At 37.0% G+C, this 19,122-nt stretch overlaps 1 non-coding gene across 1 annotated transcript; it reads right to left on the reverse strand.

The window, feature by feature from the left end:
• Nucleotides 1-618: 618 nt before the first annotated feature.
• LOC141710199 (small nucleolar RNA R71) lies at nucleotides 619-725 on the reverse strand. Its single transcript, XR_012570731.1, has one exon. It is a non-coding gene; the product is annotated as a small nucleolar RNA R71 (small nucleolar RNA).
• Between the last annotated feature and the right edge of the window lie 18,397 nt (nucleotides 726-19,122).

The following is a 19,122-nucleotide window of genomic DNA, read 5'->3' on the forward strand; positions in this document are numbered from 1 at the left end:
TCCGGGGAGTTGGTGTTAATTTATTTTATGTGCTTGACATCAGTGGTCGTTAAATTTCACTGACTCGAATATTTTACTTACTTATTTACCATATTGGTGTTTCAAGTACTCTGGAGAACGTGTATGCGAACGCATTCTCAATCTCGTAAAGAAGCACTGGAAGAAGTCGAAGTAGTTGAAGAAGTTTTTGCAGAAGTTGAGAAAGTTAAAGAAGAAGCAATTGTTGCAATGGGAGATCAAGCAGCGAATCTGAAGGCTTTGATGGATTACTCTCAACCAAAGATCAATGACATTCAATCTAGCATTGTCAGACCAGTCATCGCGGCTAATACTTTTGAAATCAAAGATAGCATGATTCAGATGGTGCAGAATTCAGTCCAGTTTGGGGGTTCTCCAACAGAAGATCCCAACATGCACATTAGAGATTTCATCGAGATCTGTGACACTTTCAAATTCAACAATGTTTCTGATGATGCTGTTAAGCTGAGGCTTTTCTCATTCTCTCTGAGGGATAAAGCTAAGTGTTGGTTGTATTCTCTACCACTAGGCTCTATTACTACTTGGGAAGATCTTGCTCAAAAGTTTCTTACTAAATTCTTCCTTATGGCGAAGACAGCTGCAATTAGAAATGCTCTTACTTAATTTGTGCAGCAATCGGGAGAGTCTTTATGTGAAGATTGGGAGCGTTACAAGGAGATTTTTTGGAAGTGTCCTCATCATGGAATGCTTGACTGGATGATTATCAACTGCTTTTATAATAGTTTGGGAGCACAGTCTAGACCCATGCTCGATGCAGCATCAGGAGGAGCCTTATGGGCTAAGAGCTACGATGAAACTTATGAGTTGATTGAACTGATGGATGCTAATAAATACCAGAACCCAACTCAGAGACTACCTCAAGGCAAGGTAGCAGGAATTCTGGAGGTGGATGAAGCTACTGCTATAGCTGCTCAGCTTAAGGCTTTAACGATGAAGGTGGATTCTTTGGCTAATTATGGAGTTAATAAGATCATTAGTATATGTGAGCTTTGTGCTGGTGTGCATGAAACAGAGCAATGTGCTATATTTAGTGAATCAGCTCAATTTGTGAGCAACTTTCAGAGGTCACAGCAACCAGTTCCAGCCACTTATCATCCCAACAACCGCAATCATCCTAACTTCAGCTGGAGCAACAATCAGAATGCGGTGCAACAGCCTTAACAGTAAAGCAATTCAACCCTCCTGGTTTTCAACAACCGCAATATGCACCAAGACAACAACTCCAACTTCAACAACTACCGCATGGAAGTACAATTCAATCTAATGAAAAATCTGAATTAGAGGAGTTGAGGCTCATGTGCAAGAGCTAAGTGGTTTCTATCAAGACTCTGGAGAATCAAATTAGGTAGATTGCCAATGCTTTGTTGAATCGACAACCTGGTACACTCCCTAGTGACACAGAAGTTCCAGGAAAGAGGGAAGAAAAAGAGCAAGTTAAGGCAATTACATTGAGGTCTGGGAAGGTTGCAAGCCCCAAAAAATCTCAAGTTCCAGAATCTGAAGTTTTGGCTGAAGAAGAGGTGCAGAAGGAAGCAGAAGTGGAATCAAGGAAGAAAACTGTGGAACACACTTCTCCTGAGGGTAATACATGGGAGAACCAGGTCTATCCTCTTGCAGAAGCAAAAGTTCGATAAGCAATTTGCTAAGAATTTGAAGGTGTTCAAGAAACCTCATATCAACATACCTTTCGCTGAAGCTCTTGAACAGATGCCTAGCTATGCGAAGTTTATGAAAGGTATTTTCTCTAGGAAAGTGAAGCTTGATGACTTAGAGACCGTTGCTCTTACGGAGGAATGTAGTGCTGTGCTGCAACAAAAGTTGCCTCCGAAGCTTAAAGATCCTGTAAGCTTCATCATTCCTTGCACCATCGAAAACTTGGCGTTCGATAAGTGTTTATGTGACTTGGAAGCTAGCATCAATCTGATGCCTTTGTCTATCTTCAAGAAATTAGGTTTACCTGATCCAAAACCCACTTATATGTCCTTATTGTTGGCTGATCGTTCTATTACATATCCACGAGGCATTATGGGGGATGTCTTGGTCAAGGTGGACAAACTCATCTTTCCTGCTGATTTTGTAATTCTTAATTTCGAGGAGGATAAAAAGATTCCCATAATCTTGGGAAGACCATTCTTGGCTATTGGTCGAACCTTGATTGATGTGTAGAAGGGTGAGCTCACTATGCGAGTACTGGATCAGGATGTGACCTTTAATGTTTTCAATGCCATGAAATTCCCTACTGATAGATAGGAGTGCTTAAAAGTGGAATTGGTCGATTCTGTGGTTACTTCAAAACTTGATCAAATGCTACGGTTTGATGCCCTAGAGAAAGCCTTAATGGGGAATTCAGATAGTGAAGATGATGAATGTGATGAGCAGTTGCAGTATTTGAATGCTTCTCCTTGGAAAGGAAGGCTGGATATGCCTTTTGAATCTCTGGGATTGTCAGAATTCAAAAATGTTGAGGGGCGTCTCAAGCCATCTATTGAGGAAGCTCCTACACTCGAGCTTAAACCTTTGCCTGAACACTTGAGGTATACGTTTTTAGGTGATGCATCTACTTTGCCTATTATTATTGCATCTGACCTTTCAGATAGTGATGAGTAAAAGCTCTTGAGAATTATGAGAGAGTTCAAATCAGCAGTTGGATAGATTATAGAAGATATCAAGGGAATCAACCCTTCTTATTGCATGTACAAAATTCTTCTAGAGGAAGGAAGCAAGCCGACTATTGAGCAAAAGAGAAGGCTAAATCCGATCATGAAGGAGGTTGTGAAGAAGGAAATTCTCAAGTGGCTAGATGCAGGGATCATCTTTCATATTTCTGACAGTTCTTGGGTAAGCCCAGTTCAGTGTGTGCCGAAGAAAGGAGGCATCACTGTGGTTGCTAATGAAAAGAATGAGCTCATTCCTACTCGAATAGTCACGGGGTGGAGAGTTTGCATGGATTACAGGAAGCTGAACATATCCACGAGGAAAGATCACTTCCCTCTTTTTTATATTGATTAGATGCTTGACAGGTTGGCTGGCCATGAGTACTACTGTCTTCTACATGGCTATTCGGGCTATAATCAGATCTGCATTGCGCCAGAAGATCAAGAAAAGACTACCTTCACTTGTCTGTTTGTTACTTTTGCCTTCAAAAGAGTTTCTTTTGGGTTATGTGGTACACCAGCCACATTTCAGAGATGCATGATGGCTATCTTCTCTGACATCATTGGTCAGAATGTGGAGGTGTTCATGGATGATTTTTCTGTGTTCGGGGATTCTTTCGACGAGTGCTTGCAAAATCTTGGCGCAGTTCTTAAAAGGTGTGTTGAGAACAATCTGGTTCTCAACTGGGAGAAATGTCACTTTATGGTGCAATAGGGCATCATTCTCGGGCACAAGGTCTCTAGTAAAGGTCTTGAGGTGGACAAAGCCAAGGTGGGGGGTCATTGAAAACCTTCCTCCACCAATTTCTGTTAAGGGATTCACAGTTTTCTTGGTCATGCGGGTTTCTATCGGTGGTTCATCAATGATTTCTCTAAAATCTCTAAACCATTGTGCAATCTATTAGAGAAAGATGTCCCTTTCAAGTTTGATGATGAGTGTCTAGCTGCTTTTGAGAGCTTAAAGAAGAGCTTGATCACGACACCTGTCATAACTGCACCTGATTGGAATGAGCCTTTTGAAATGATATGCGATGCGAGTGACTATGCAGTTGGAGCAGTTCTTGGGAAAATGAAGAACAATATATTTCATGTGATCTATTATGATAGTAAGACCCTCAATGGTGCTCAACAAAACTACACTACAACTGAGAAAGAGCTATTGGCCATTGTCTATGGTTTTGAGAAGTTTAGATCTTATCTGCTTGGGACGAAGGTGACAGTTTTCACTGATCACACTGCTATTCACTATCTCGTCTCGAAGAGGGACTCAAATCCTAGATTGATTATATGGGTTCTTTTACTACAAGAGTTTGAGTTGGAGATCAAGGATAGAAAAGGTACTAAGAATTAAGTTGATAATCATCTCTCTCGTTTAGAAGATCTAAGTACAACTTCACAGGATAAGACATTGATAAATGAGACTTTTCTTGACGAGCAGTTGTTTGGGGTGCAAGAAGAAGAAGCATGTTTCACAGACATTGTGAACTATCTTGTGAGCAACATTATACCCCCGGACTTAACTTATGCTTAAAGGAAGAAGTTTCTTTACGAGGTGAAGTGGTGCATATGGGATGAACCATTTTTGTTTCGACAAGGAGCTGACCAAATCATCAGGAGATGTATTCTGTACTGCAAGATGGAGGGTATCTTGCGAGACTGTCATTCGACTGTTTATGGAAGCCACTATGATGGAGAAAAGACAGCCGCTCGTATCCTTCAAGCAGGATTCTTCTGGCCTACATTGTTCAAGGATACGCATCAGTTCGTGTTGAAGTGTGATCACTGCCAATGTGTTGGTAATATGTAAAAGAAGGATGAGATGCCTCTTAATGTGATCCTCGAGGTTGAGGTCTTCGATGCTTGGGGAATTGACTTCATGGGGCCGTTTATTTCGTCGTGCAACAATCAGTATATCTTGTTGGCAGTAGATTATGTCTCAAAATGGGTCGAAGTTAAAGCTTTGCCGACAAATGATATGAAGGTAGTGATCAATTTTCTTTACAAGCAGATATTCACAAGATTTGGGACTCCAAGAGTCATAATTAGTTACGAGGGATCGCATTTCTGCAATCGCAAGTTCACTGCTATATTGCAGAGATATAATGTGAATCATCGCATTGCTATAGCCTACCATCCTCAGACTAATGGTCAAGTTGAGGTGTCTAACAGAGAGATCAAGCGTATTCTAGAGAAAGTTGTATGTCCATCGAGAAAGGATTGGTCTTTAAAGCTGGATGAAACTGTTCGGGCTTATCGAACAACATTCAAGACTCTGCTAGGCATGTCACCATTTCAATTGGTTTATAGTAAAGGATGTCATTTGCCTGTGGAGCTAGAGCACAAGCCATATTGGGCTTTGAAGAAATTGAACCTAGATATGGATGCAGCTGGTAAGAAAATGATGCTTCAATTGAATCAACTTAACGAGTTATGACTTCAAGCGTATGAGAACAACAAAATATACAAGGAGAAAGTCAAAAGGTGGCACGAGAGGGGTCTAGTGCTCAAATCATTTGTGTCGGGGCAACAAGTTCTTTTGTTCAACTCTCGTCTCCGTCTTTTTCCTGGAAAATTATGACATGGAGCGGTGGAGATTTTTGAAAATGATCCAGGCCAGGCATTCAAGGTGAATAGACATCGTTTGAAGCATTACTATGGAGATACGGCAAACCGTGAGGTGGTTAGTGCCTTTTTTATGGTCAACTTGATCTCAGAATTCTACGTCAAGCTAGCGACGTAAACCAAGCGCTTCTTGGGAGGCAACCCATGTTTATTGTACATTAGTAGTTGAAAAAAAAATAAAAAACAGGGGACTTTTTCCAGGAGCACGACGCGCCCGCGCTGGGAAGCGGGGCAACCGCACTGAAACAGCAGAATCACGGCGCACCCGCGCTGAGCCCTAGAGAAAAAAAAATTAGAAAATCAAAAATTCAAAACAAATACAAGACCCCAGCCGAATTTTACTCCTTCCACTACCCTAATTCCTACTCCTAATCAATTCTAAATTCTACCTATTATACCCACTAACCTACAATCTCTACCCCATAACCCTAATCTAATTCTAATTCTCTATATATACATACACCTACATACATCCATCTCCACCTTACTTTTATTCTCTCAAACCCCAAATCTTTCTACACACCTCTCTTATCTCACTTAATATATTCCAATGGCACCAAAGAGAGCCCGCACTCAAGTAAACAGCAGCGCTGACCCAGTCTCTACCGATACTTCGAGTGTCGGGGGTACGAGGCCACGATTTGTTACTACAGAGGCTGAAGTGGAGTACACAAGGTTGTTGTCTAAGAAGATAGCGAAAGAGAGGGGTTTTCTACCTTCGGGTAAGGACGGTAAGCTTCTCGAGATGATCTTGGAGATGGGGTTTTTATGTTAGAAAATGTTCTAGCCAAGTAAGCCATTGATTGGTCCATCTCATCTAGCTCATCAAGGGTGTAGAATTCATCTTCCTCTAGCTCCAAAATAACTTGTTTCTGAGGTCCTTTGTTTTTTTGCTCTACAGCATGAATGACTGGAGCTTGAGCATCTTGTTCAACTTCACTTGCTTCACTATCATCAAATACTAAGGCACTGGAATCATCAACCACATGTTCTTGGTTTGTCGTTAATAACTTTCTTTGCAACATTTCAAGCTCATATATTTTCAAGATCACATACAAAACTTCCAGTGTTATTCTGCTCAAGTCTCTTCCTTCTCTAATATTTGATATTTTTGTTCAAGGTGGTCAAGAAGAGCTAGCAAGAACTTTAGGTTAACCTCCTCAACTTCATAATATTTATCATGAAGTTGCAAGTTATCAATTTTTTAAACCTTTCAAAAACTTCAGTAATTCCTTATTAGGCTTTGTCATAAAACCCTCATACTGAGACACATGTATTCTCCTTTAATTTGATCTTACTTTCTCTATACCCTCACATAAAATCTCAATATTTTCCCAGATCTGTTTGGCTATGTCACAGTTGATAATATTGTTGTACATGACACTGTAAAGTGGCTCTATCAGAATTAGTTGCAGGCCACTATCCATAGAGACTTTTTCTTTTTCAGTTTCACTGTATTTTGAGGGGTGTTTAGGGGAATAATGAGCTGGAATGACCATATCTCCATCAGTAGATTCATCAACCCTTTCCATGGGAGTAAAAGGACCATTCTTGAGAATCTGGATGTACATTGGGTTGGCCATCCTTATGAACAACATCATCTTCTTGTTCCAAAGTGTATAGTTGATTTTATCAAAGGCTGGTATCTTGATACTGCTTATCTTTTGTGCACTCATAATCTCAAGATCTTGATTTGTTTACTTTCAGATTTTGCTCTGATACCACTTGTTAGATATCGAAGTCCGATATTACTTAAAAGTGATCATATTCACATTCAAATTGTTCGAAATAGCTTAAAAATCTAAGGTACATCCTACAAAATTTAGTGTGCGGTACACTTATTTTAATTAAAAAAATAAAACACCCTTATTTTTATCACTACTATGATGTAATAATATGTAGTTAAATGATATACTTTAAAATAATTTTATAAAAATAAAAATTTTTAGAGCGCGCGTAGCGCGGGTAAAAAGTCCCTCGTACTTTTAACATACGTTAATAAATTCAATTTTAGTTTTTTATCGCACTTTAATGGCTTAACTATTAATTATTTGCAAGAAGATGACTCTTAAATATATATATATATATATTGACATTTTATTAATCAAAAATCAAATTACTATTTAAAATTAATTTAATCAAAATATACTTTTAGAGTGTAAAAACCCAAACTTCTGACATCGGTAAAAGACCTTTATGAATAGTAACCTTGCAGTTTAATAAAAACTTTTGCGATCAAACCATATATGAGTTTTTAATTTAAGATTCCGAGTTGATATTGTGATTATATGTACCAAATGAGTGTATGTAAAAACCATTCATTTTTTGGAGAAAATAAACTTTGTAAAATAACATTATCTTATGGACTATCGAGGAATACGAGAACCACATTACGATTAAAAATTTAGAATTCTACAAATTAAAATCCAAGTACAAGGTTTCAAAGCATAATTGATTTATAAGAAAGGATTTACCCCGCGAATCGCTTACGAAGAGATATTACGAAAACGAATAAACGACCAAGCGAATATGTAAACTAATAAATAAACAAACCAATGCCATGCAAATTTTATGTAAATTAATTAGCAAAAATTATCCAAGTTAGCTAATTAAATTAAGAATTAAGTGAAAGACAATATTCCTTAAAATAAGAATTCATATTTTATAATTAAAATGCCTAGTCAAGTGTGGTGTGCAAGCTAAGACCTAGGCTTGAATTAGAAGCTTCTTGTTGAACACACCTTATACATACACAATACATATCACAAATATCATCCAACACTTCCAAAGAAAGCCAAGCCAAGCAACTCCCTCTCTCTCTCTCTCTCTCTCTTCAAGAACACAATGTTGATTTTCAAGGACAAGGGACAAAGAAAAATTATAAACTAACATTATACTCATTCGAAAATCACCAAATTTTTACCAAACCTCCTTCATATCATGGTTAAGTCACGTACCGAATTATAATCCCATCCATGAAGTTTTCAAATTGAGAAAAATGTTTGAAGTTGAGGGTGAATAGTAACTCCGAAGATCACTAACTTATTTTCTTAATTTTTCATGGAAGTTTAAGGCTCATAATCTATACCAAGGCTTCATCAAGGATCATAGGAATTTATTAAGTATTTAAAATATTTAATAAAGGTACAAACATCATCCACCCTTTGATTTACTTGAGTTATATAATTGAGTTTGAGTTATGTTTAAGTACATGTTGATTCATTGAGTTTGAATTATAAAAAGTTGGTTTTGGATGGTTTATTGTTATGGATTGATGTTGGTGATTATTTCATATATTTTAGGGACTGATCTTGCATGAAATATGAAGGAGTTGGTATTTGAGTTGTTTTCAATGAAATTAACGTAGTTAAGATCGGGAATCGTTACGCGTATAACCGTCGTAATGTCCGTTTATTTTAGGACTATTTTAAGCAATAAATACAAACTATAAATTTAATATTTTTACAGACCACTTGAAATGGATGTAAATTTCTTATTTTCTAATTTTTAACCATATAAATACCGTGCCCATACGATATACGGATTAGGAGAAAAGTTTATTTTAGTGAACGTAGTCGAGAAAACCAAACTACTACCTAATGCTGACTTTGAGGGTATAATTGAGGACTTTAAACATTGTTTAAAACCATGAAACTTTTTCAGTAGCTTTCTTATACAATTAGGAAGCCCTGTTTAAAATTTCAACTAAAGATGTTAATTTTTCGATTTCATAAAAATGTCAGAGCCGAGGTCGCGCAAGGAGTGATCACCAAGAACACCTACTGCCATTAAACTGCCACTTCGGGATTTTCACCCTTGTTACCAAAAAACCATTTTTCAAATAATATGTTCTAAATTTTTCCTAGATTGCGCACGCGAAAACGGTGCGTCAATTGAGTTAACGGTTTGAGAGAAAACAATATTTTAGTGAAAGTGGTATGAATAATAAAACTCTGTAGTTCACCGAACTTTTAAAATACTTTTCACTATTTAAATTCATTTTATCAAAATGAAAATTTTATGATAAATATTAAAATCACTCAAGAAGCTCCTGGAGGTTGTTTCGTATTAAAACATTAATTTTTTGGTTTATTAAAAATATTAGAGTGTGAATCGCGTAATAGTAACATTCGGTAAAGTCAACTCTAGAAGTCCACTCTGACCGTCCGTTTCGACCAAGGATTGATACTTATTTTGAGTCGGTCGAATATTGAAAAATATGAAGTATTGTACTTATTAGAAATATAAGTCGGTGATGGGATTAGAAATACTGATTAAGATTATGATATTTGTTGATTAGAAAACCCGGAACGAGAGGAAGTCGGAAAACATATCTTGGACTCCAGGCAAGTTTTCAAACCCTACATTTTTAAAACTGTTGTGTTGTGATTGCTTTTAAACACTGTGATATATGCATGATGAATATTTTATGGTGTTTTACAAATTGTTATATATTTAATCATAAAATATGATAATTTTGGTACAGTAAAATACCGGATTTAAAATGATATATTTAGACCGAGAGTCGGTAGGTGTAAGTTTATAAAAACCAGGAAGTATTCCGGAGGTGTTTATATTTGAGAAATGTTAACGCTCATGAGTATCGTGGCATATATATTGTACATCGAGAGTCGGTCGGCATGTATTATAAAAAACCCAGAAGTATTTCGTAGATGTTTTGGACAAGTAAAGTCTGTAGCTATTTTATTCCAAGGGACTCGATGCCCCTTGCGCAATATTAAATTACCTCGAATATATTTAAAATGATTTTCAAAGATCATATTCCCTCGACTATATTTAATTACTCGAATAATGAATGTTAATTTAGATATTCATTTAAATAGGAGGAGTATTCTCCAATAATTATATATTTCAAACTCAATTATGTATATTTACTAAAGATTACTTTAATTATTTAAACTTAAATTAGTTGAGGATTAGAGCCTTCAGTCTTCTTTCCATAAAATGGAACCTTTCTCTTCTTGTTATCCTTTTTTTTCTTTGACTGCATCCCATTACTCTCAATCAGAGCAGCTTTCTGTACTACTCCAGCATAAGTATCAAGCTCAAACATAGCCACTCTATCTTTGATCCAAGGCTCTAATCTTTGTTGGAATCTCTTTGCTTTTTCCTCCTCAGTGTTCACATACTTCGTCACAAACCTTGACAGCTCCGTAAACTTCTTCTCGTACTCCAATACAGACATACTTCCTTGCTTCAATTCAAGAAATTTAAGCTCCATCTGATTCTGCATGTACTTAGGGTAATACTTTTCCAGAAATAACTTCTTAAACCATTCCCAAGAAACCGGTTGATTTGCCTCTGTAGCTTTCACTGAATCCCACCAATAGATGACTTCACCTTTCAGAAAGTAAGTAGCATATGGAGTCTTTTGATCTTCTCCTAGTTGTACCAATTCAAAAGCTCTTTTCATTTCCTTATTCTATGTGTTAGCTATTACTGGATTAGTGGTATCATGAAATGCAGGTGGATTCATATTTTGAAAAGCTTTGAAAGTGACAACTTGTCGAGGTGGTATTGGTGGATCAGGTGGTTGGTGTGTTTCACGGTTATCTTGGTTTTCAAATTGTTGTTGAAGAGTTCTTTGTTGTTGAGCTATAGCATTTGTTTGTTGTTGTAAGGTTTCCAGCAATCGAAGAATATTAGGATCTGTGGTAGAAGTTGTTGGCGGGTTCTTCTTTTTAGGTGGCATGATCCTGAAATAAAAGTTATATCAAAACAGGTATGAACAATACAGATAATTCAAGGTTAGGGTGTCCCAAGTCATTATATTCACATATACGATCGGGTTTCAAATTAAACAATAAGGTTGATGCATATAAGGCATAAGAACAATTGAAAGCAAATAGAACGATAGTGCATAATTATCGAATTTAGGGTCAAGGTACATCAAGATCAAAATAGAGTCTGAATCTAGGGATAACATGCTTAATTAAAGGAAAATAACAGGGAATTCTACAAAGTCCAACAACACAACAACATGAAAAGTAGATAATGGAAAGAACTAAGGCTCCACTCCATCAGAACGGGGTCCGGTAGTCTTCTCCTCACGAAGCGTCTTCACAATACACTGGAGCTCGTCCGCAATCATCAGGATAGTTTATTGGGTGGCACGGTCTCGGTGTGATGGCATCTCATCAAGCTTAGTGTTAACGTATCTCAAGTCTCGCAGTCATCTGCTCCTTAGGCTTTCCTTCATAATTTCGGTTGTCCGATACACGTTCTTCAATTGCTCTAACAGTCGATTGTACTTGCCCTGAAGCCTGTCGAACTCACTCCTCAACTCAGCATACACAGAGAAAGCACTTGTGTCAGTCGGTTCAGAGGATGATAAGGAATGCGCCCTTTGCTGCCAAACAATGCATAGATAAATATATAAGAGAATTATTAACGATAGATTCTCTTAACCTATACTCACACTCTCGCATAATATTCTATAACCTATGCATATATCCTATAACCTATTTGGGCTGCCCAGGGACTCTAAACCGTAGCTCTAATACAAAAACCTATCCCACCCCAATTTTAACAAAATAAACTACACTAATAATTACAATAGTTAACAAAAGGAAATAAATACACTGAATCCAAGATCTTACAGTTTAGGGTTTGGAACAGCCCAATACTATTAACTATTACAGCCTGATTTTAAAATCGAGTCCTCACACAAAAGATCACTAATCTATCTGAGCTCGAACATACGAATCGGCATCATAAGTCTTACGTGTTGTCTGCTTGAATCTAACCATATCTGCTAGCTGAAATATTAGGGTGAAAGCAAGTAGTGAGCCAAATGCTCAACCAGCGCTATATCATACATCAACAAGAATAATAACAATGGAAATGAAAGATTCAACGATATAGTAACAAGAGATAAACTTTCAGGGTGATGGCATATTTTATTTGTGACAAAACAATTAAAAACCATTTCTTTTTCAAAACCATTTTATGACGCTACGAATTACAGCCGGTGATCAGCCGCGAAGTAATCCCGAACCTCGCTGGGTTCTAGAACATTAATGGGATCCCTAAGCAACCTTTAAGCCTATAATTTAAAAGCGGAAATGACTTGCATCTCAGTCCAGGTCCATTATTTTAAGAAAACATTCGTCCCCCTTTGGAACTGAAATCTACTTTTTAAGTTTTTATTATAAAAGTTGATGCCAAGTTACGGTTAAATTCTTAAACAGTGAACATCTTATCAAGGGTTCTAGATCAACTTCGAAGCATATAGGATAGGTTCAATCAACTTTAAGGCCATGATCAACTAGGCTGATACCTTATCAAATGGTATTGCAAAGTTTCTAACCTCAAGGGTTTTAGTAATGAGATTCAACGGGGTTATTGAATAGCATAAAGGAACTAAGTCAAACTAGGTTCAATGTAGTGGTTCCAGATAAGACATAGGTATTAAAATATAAAGAAAGTAAGCATCAGTTCAAAGTATAACAGGGTATCATGTTTTAGGGATAAGAATAGAGTTATCAAGCAATCATGAACAATTTTAAGGAATAACTGACTTTTAGGTGTTAAGATAAGGTTACCGAGTATAACTCATACAGGGTTCAACATCACAATTACTTTGGTATACTAGCATGGTATGACTTTTGAATTACTCACATATAATACGGAAGGTAGATTTGACACCACTTGGATCATGTATACATGTATATCAAGGTGAATTAGACTACTCGCATCATATATAAAAGCTGGGTGAACACATACTTGCAGTGTAAACAAAAAAAGTAGGTTGAACACTTGCCTTAAGAAAGGCTTGACTTGACTGGTAGGTAGGAGCAACTGGGAGCTCTACTCGACTTTAATGTCAAGTTTACCCTCATCTTGTGAGCCTACACAAAATAATAATAACCTCATTATAATATATTCTCACTAACTCAACCTAATTATAAACCGAAATTAAGTACATTAGCACTTAGGCCTATATACACATACATGCTTACAATTACCTTATAAGCATAATAGTTCACATAGCTACATATGCTCACATAACACATTTAGGTACATAATAATATATCAACACACTATATTGCATCACTAAGCTTGGATGATCTCACTCCACTTACTTAAGTCACTTAGTTGTGCTGAACTAGTCAAAACTCTCAATATTGATCTCATAACTTGAAGTGCCTTTTCTAAATCATCAAGTTCCTATTGACCCGACTTAGGCCTTACACTCTACTGACCTTATACTATATTACAACTATGATGGTCCACCTAGGCCTCACTCATAAGTGCTCTAAAACTACGCGATAAGTGAATGTGCTCAATATAGTGATTTCAGGATGACATCAATTATTTCTTGAGTGTAGTTGACACCCTTACACCTCAGGTTAACCACCCAAACTTCTACACTAGACACTTCTGATCATAATGCAACTCCCAAACTTGGTGTGACTTAAAGGCCTAGCTTGGGCCTCCCTAGGCCTAAGCTTAAAGTCCAAGGTTCCCCTGTTTTTTGGATAGAAAAGTGTCCTGATTTGCACTAACTTGTGACACATGATTCTAACTCAATTCCTATAAACTATGGCTTTAAAAACACCTATAACACTCCCTATAACTAGGACCAACCAAGGCCTAGTGAGGGCCTACCCATGACATGGTCAAATCTCCCTATATCTAGGTTGCGGTAAAACTGTCCCCTGTTGGACAGATTTAGTGTTTTCACTCGTGCACCTAACCAAACGACCTACAAACCTCTAACAAACACCTAAAATCTGAAGTATACCCCTAGTACTAGCTTATGGTGACTTGGGCCGCAAAGTGCATTACAATGATAAGGTCAAATCTCACCCTAAACCTCATGATACCAAACTGAAAATCTGCAGAATCTAATGTACCCCTTTCCACCATGTTTCCCACTTGACAAACCAAAATAAACATCAACCAAAACCCAAACTAAACCTCAACCAAGGTAACCTACTGATATAACACTCCCACACCCAATATTGTCTTGGTGGAGATCATCCTTACCTAAGGTGCAATATAGCAAAACAAGAGTTAAAACAATACACTAATTACAAGTCATCACAATTTCGAAAATAACAACTTAAGTCCTCCATATATATACGAATCAAAATCACATAACAAGGAGAACAAATCATAATCAATATCTTAACTCAACTGAAATTAGAGTTTATTAACAAAAATCAATCCAAATGATCAAGAACTTTTGAAAATCATGAGTTGAACCTATGCATGCATGCTTTCAACTTACAAGCCAAAAACACTATGGTTTCCATATAAATTTCATCATAAAATTAACATGCAAGCCTAGAATTAACCATACCTAATATGATCACTTAGCATGCAAAGAGTTTTATCAAGTTTTTATTCCCAAATCCATGCTATTATCATATAAACATACAAAAATCAATCAAAGCAACAAGAACACCATCAATTCGGCTCCTAACAAGTCATAGCCGAATGGATTAGGGTGAAAACAACATTTGAATAAGTGTGACACACCCATGTCTAGCCATTTTAAACCCCATGATAATATATCTCATGGTGAAAGCCTTAGATTCACAAGAATCAAGGGTGTTCGCTTTGAGTTTAACAAAACACTACCATGCAAGATCAAAACATAGGTTTTTCATCATGAACTCTTTGGATTATAAATGAAAAATATATGGGAAGTGAGATTGCTTAAATGGAGGGTGGATGTTTGAATGAAAATGAAGGAGAATGGGGGTGGGGGCTTCGGCCGAGAGAGGTCGAGAGAGAGAGGGCCGAGAGAGAGAGGAGGGAGGTGAGAATGCAGTGGAGTGAAGTGAGAGTGAGGTGAGAATTATGACAACTTGTCCTTAGTTTTATGGTTTTGATTTGACTAAAATATGAGTGGAATTGAGAGTTGATAAAAGTAACCCTCAAGCAAGCTTGTGTCATTTTGTATGCAAGGATAAAGAAGTAACTTGCCTAGTGAAGTAGTAGTTAGTGGGGTTGGAATTTCCAAATTTGCCCTTATTTTGTGTTGGGAGTAAAATGCTTGCATGGGCAACTAAGTAATTTGCAAATTAAAAAATCAACTAATCCATATAGAACAATTTCTATAAATATAAATGCATTTCCATAAATCACAAAATATATATTATAAAATAGCTTATGATTTTAGAAATTTATTGATATAAGATTTTAAAATTTGTTGTTAAAAGATTTTTAAAAATCAATTTTTCATATAGAATGAAATACTTTTGATTATCATTTAAAAATACTAAATAATAAGAATTTCCTTTCAAAAAATTTTATATAAACTAATACATTAAACACTAAATTTATAGGCACTCAACATATAGATCAGCCACATTTATAATTCCACACAATTTAAATCTCAATTATAAACGCACAATTATATACAGATAAGATTTAAAAATACCGGTCGTAACATCCTCTCCCCCTTAAAAGATCCTGTCCCCAGAATCTAGGAGAATAAGTGAGGATACCAGCTATGCATATCCGACTTTAGTTCCCACGTTGACTCTTCAAACTTCGGATTCCTCCAAAGTACTATTACCAACTTGACCAACTTATTTCTAAGACTTTTCTCTTGTCAGTCGAGTATTTTTACAAGTTGCTCCACAAATGACAGGCATGCCTGAATCTCTATAGGTTCATACTCCATCACATGGTTGGCATCAAGATTGTACTTCTTAAGCAATGACACATGAAACACATTATGTACATGCTAATACTGGGACGGAAAAGCTAATTCATAGGCCACCTTCCCTACTTGACTCAGAATTTCAAAAGGACCAATATATCTAGGCGCTAACTTCCCTTTCTTGCCAAATCTAGACAATCCTTTCCTCGATGATACCTTCAGTAATACGGCTTCACCTACTTGGAATCTGATATCCTTACGAGCAGGGTCTGCATAATTCCTTTGCCTATCTTGAGCAGCAAGTAATCTCTTCTAAATCAATTTGACTGTCGCATGTATTTGTTGCACCAGTTTCGGGCCTAGAATCTTTCCTTCTCCCACTTCATCCCCACTGGTTAGTGATCTGCACTTCCATCCGTATAAAGCTTCGTATGGTGGCATGCCAATATTGGTGTGATAACTGTTGTTATAGGAGAATTCTACCAATGGCAGGTGGTCATCCCAACTTCCCGCAAAATCAATCGCACAACTGCGCAACATGTCTTCAATTATTTGAATTATCCTTTCTCTTTGACCATCAATCTGCGGATGATACGCCGTACTCATGTTTAACTTTGTGCCAAGACTTTCTTGAAATTGCTTCCAGAATCTCGAGTTAAATCATGGATCTCTGTCGGAAACTATTGATACAGGCACGCCATGTCGTAATACGATTTCACGCACATACAAATGGACCAATCCGTCCAATGAGGACTTCTCATTAATTGGAAGAAAATGTGTCGACTTTGTAAGGCGATCAACTATAACCCATATAGCGTCATGTCCGGACTTCGTTCATGGTAATCCTACTATAAAGTCCATGGCAATGTTTTCCCACTTCCATTCTGGAATCTTTAAGGGCTGAATTAATCCTCTTGGTCTTTGATGTTCTGCCTTCACTTTCTGATAAGTATAACACTTCACAACCCATTCTACTACTTCTCGCTTCATATTCGGCCACCAAAAGTTCTGTTTCAAGTCTTGGTACATCTTGGTGCTTCCCGGATGGATTGAAAATCTTGAATTGTGAGCTTCTTATAATATCTCATTCTTCAATTCAGTTACATGAGGAATCTAAATTCTTGAGGAAAACCTTAGTATACCTTGCTCATCCCTTTGAGTACAAATCTTTTCCCCGGTTAGTTGATTACTCCCCTATTTCATCACTTCCTCTTGACATTTCTTTATCTTTTCCAACAATATTGGTTGAAAGGTCATAGTATGACAAATCTCTTCAACTTTTCCGCAATCACAAAGTTCTAATTCAAATCTCTTAATTTTTTCAGATAATTCCTTTGGTATTGCTACCATATTCAACCTCTCCTTCCTACTCAAAGCATCAGCTACCACGTTCGCCTTTCCCGGATGATAATTTATCGAGCAATCATAGTCCTTAATCAATTCCAACCATCTCCTTTGCCTCATATTGAGCTCCTTCTGAGTGAAAATATACTTTAAACTTTTATGCTCCGTGTAGATCTCGCACTTTTCTTCGTAAAGGTAATGTCTCCAAATCTTAAGTGCAAATACTATAGCTGTTAATTCCAAGTCATTTGTAGGATACTTCAATTCATGTGGTTTTAGCTCTCTTGACGTATATGCAATCACCTTGTTGTGTTGCATTAGCACACAACCTAGACCTTTATGTGAGGCATCACTGAAAATCACAAAGTCTCCTTAATTGTCTAGTAATACTAACACCGGAGAGGTAACCAACCTTTGTTTCAATTCTTGAAAACTATCTTCACATTCTACATTCCATTCAAATTTTTTATTCTTCCTAGTCAACTTAGTCAATGGCGTGGCAATTTTTGAGAAATCTTTAACAAATCTTCTATAATATCCCGCCAATCCTAGAAAACTTCGCACTTCCGTAGGTGTCTTTGGTCTCTCCCAACTCATAATTGCCTCAATCTTTGCCGGATCTACTTTAACTCCTTCACTTCCAATAACATGTCCCAAAAATTGAACCTCCTTTAACCAGAACTCACATTTAGAAAACTTGGCATACAACTTCTCTTATCGGAGTATCTCCAATGTTATCCATAGATGCTGCATATGTTCTTCTTCTGACTTTGAATAGATAAGAATATCATCAATGAATACCACTACAAACTTGTCCAAATACTTTTTAAATACCCGGTTCATCAGATCCAAAAATGCTGCAGGAGCATTCGTCAACCCAAAAGGCATCACTAAGAATTTATAATGACCGTATCTTGTCCTGAATGTTGTCTTTAGGATGTCTTCTTCTTTGATCTTCAGTTGATGGTATCCTGATCTTAAATCAATCTTAGAAAAGCACCCAGCTCCTTTCAGCTGATCAAATAAATCATCTATCCTTGGTAGCGGGTAACGGTTCTTAATCGTCATCTTATTCAACTCTAGATAGTCTATACATAACCTCATGATTCCATCTTTCTTCTTTACAAATAGAACAGATACTCCCCATGGCGACGTACTTGGCTGTATCACTCCTTTGTCCAACAATTCTTGTAGCTGGATCGCCAACTCTTTCATTTCTGCTGGTGCCATCCTATAAGGTGCCTTCGAAACTGGTTCCGTACCTGGAGAAAGGTTGATCTCAAACTCAATTTTTCGATCTGGCGGTAAACCAGGTAGTTCATCTGGAAACACATCTGAAAATTCGTTGACTACGGAAATATTTTCTATGTTGGGGTTGTCTCTTTCTGAATCTACTACATAGGCTAGGAACAATTCGCAACCTTTCCTAAGCAATTTCCTAGCCTGGACGATTGTAAGAAACAGTCGCTCTTTCTATGTCCCTTAAATACCACTTTCTCTCCACTCTCCGTCTTTAAATACACCTTCTTAGATTTACAATTTATCTGAGCATTATTTTCTCCTAACCAATCCATGCCTAAAATTATATCAAACTCCCCTAACTTGAAAAGTATCAAGTCGGCTGAAAATTTATGTCCCGAGATATCAATCTCACACTTTGGACAGAATTGACTCACAGGAATCTTCTCTTGATTTGCAATTACCACATTTATTACCTCGTTCATAGCCATTTTATCACATTGAAGTTTATCAACAAAAGTTTCTGATATAAAAGATCTCGTAGCTCCAGAATCAATCAATACTTTAGCTTCAACATTATTTATT

Source organism: Apium graveolens, chromosome 2, assembly GCF_009905375.1.
Source record: "Apium graveolens cultivar Ventura chromosome 2, ASM990537v1, whole genome shotgun sequence".
Classification (NCBI taxonomy): Eukaryota; Viridiplantae; Streptophyta; class Magnoliopsida; order Apiales; family Apiaceae; genus Apium; species Apium graveolens.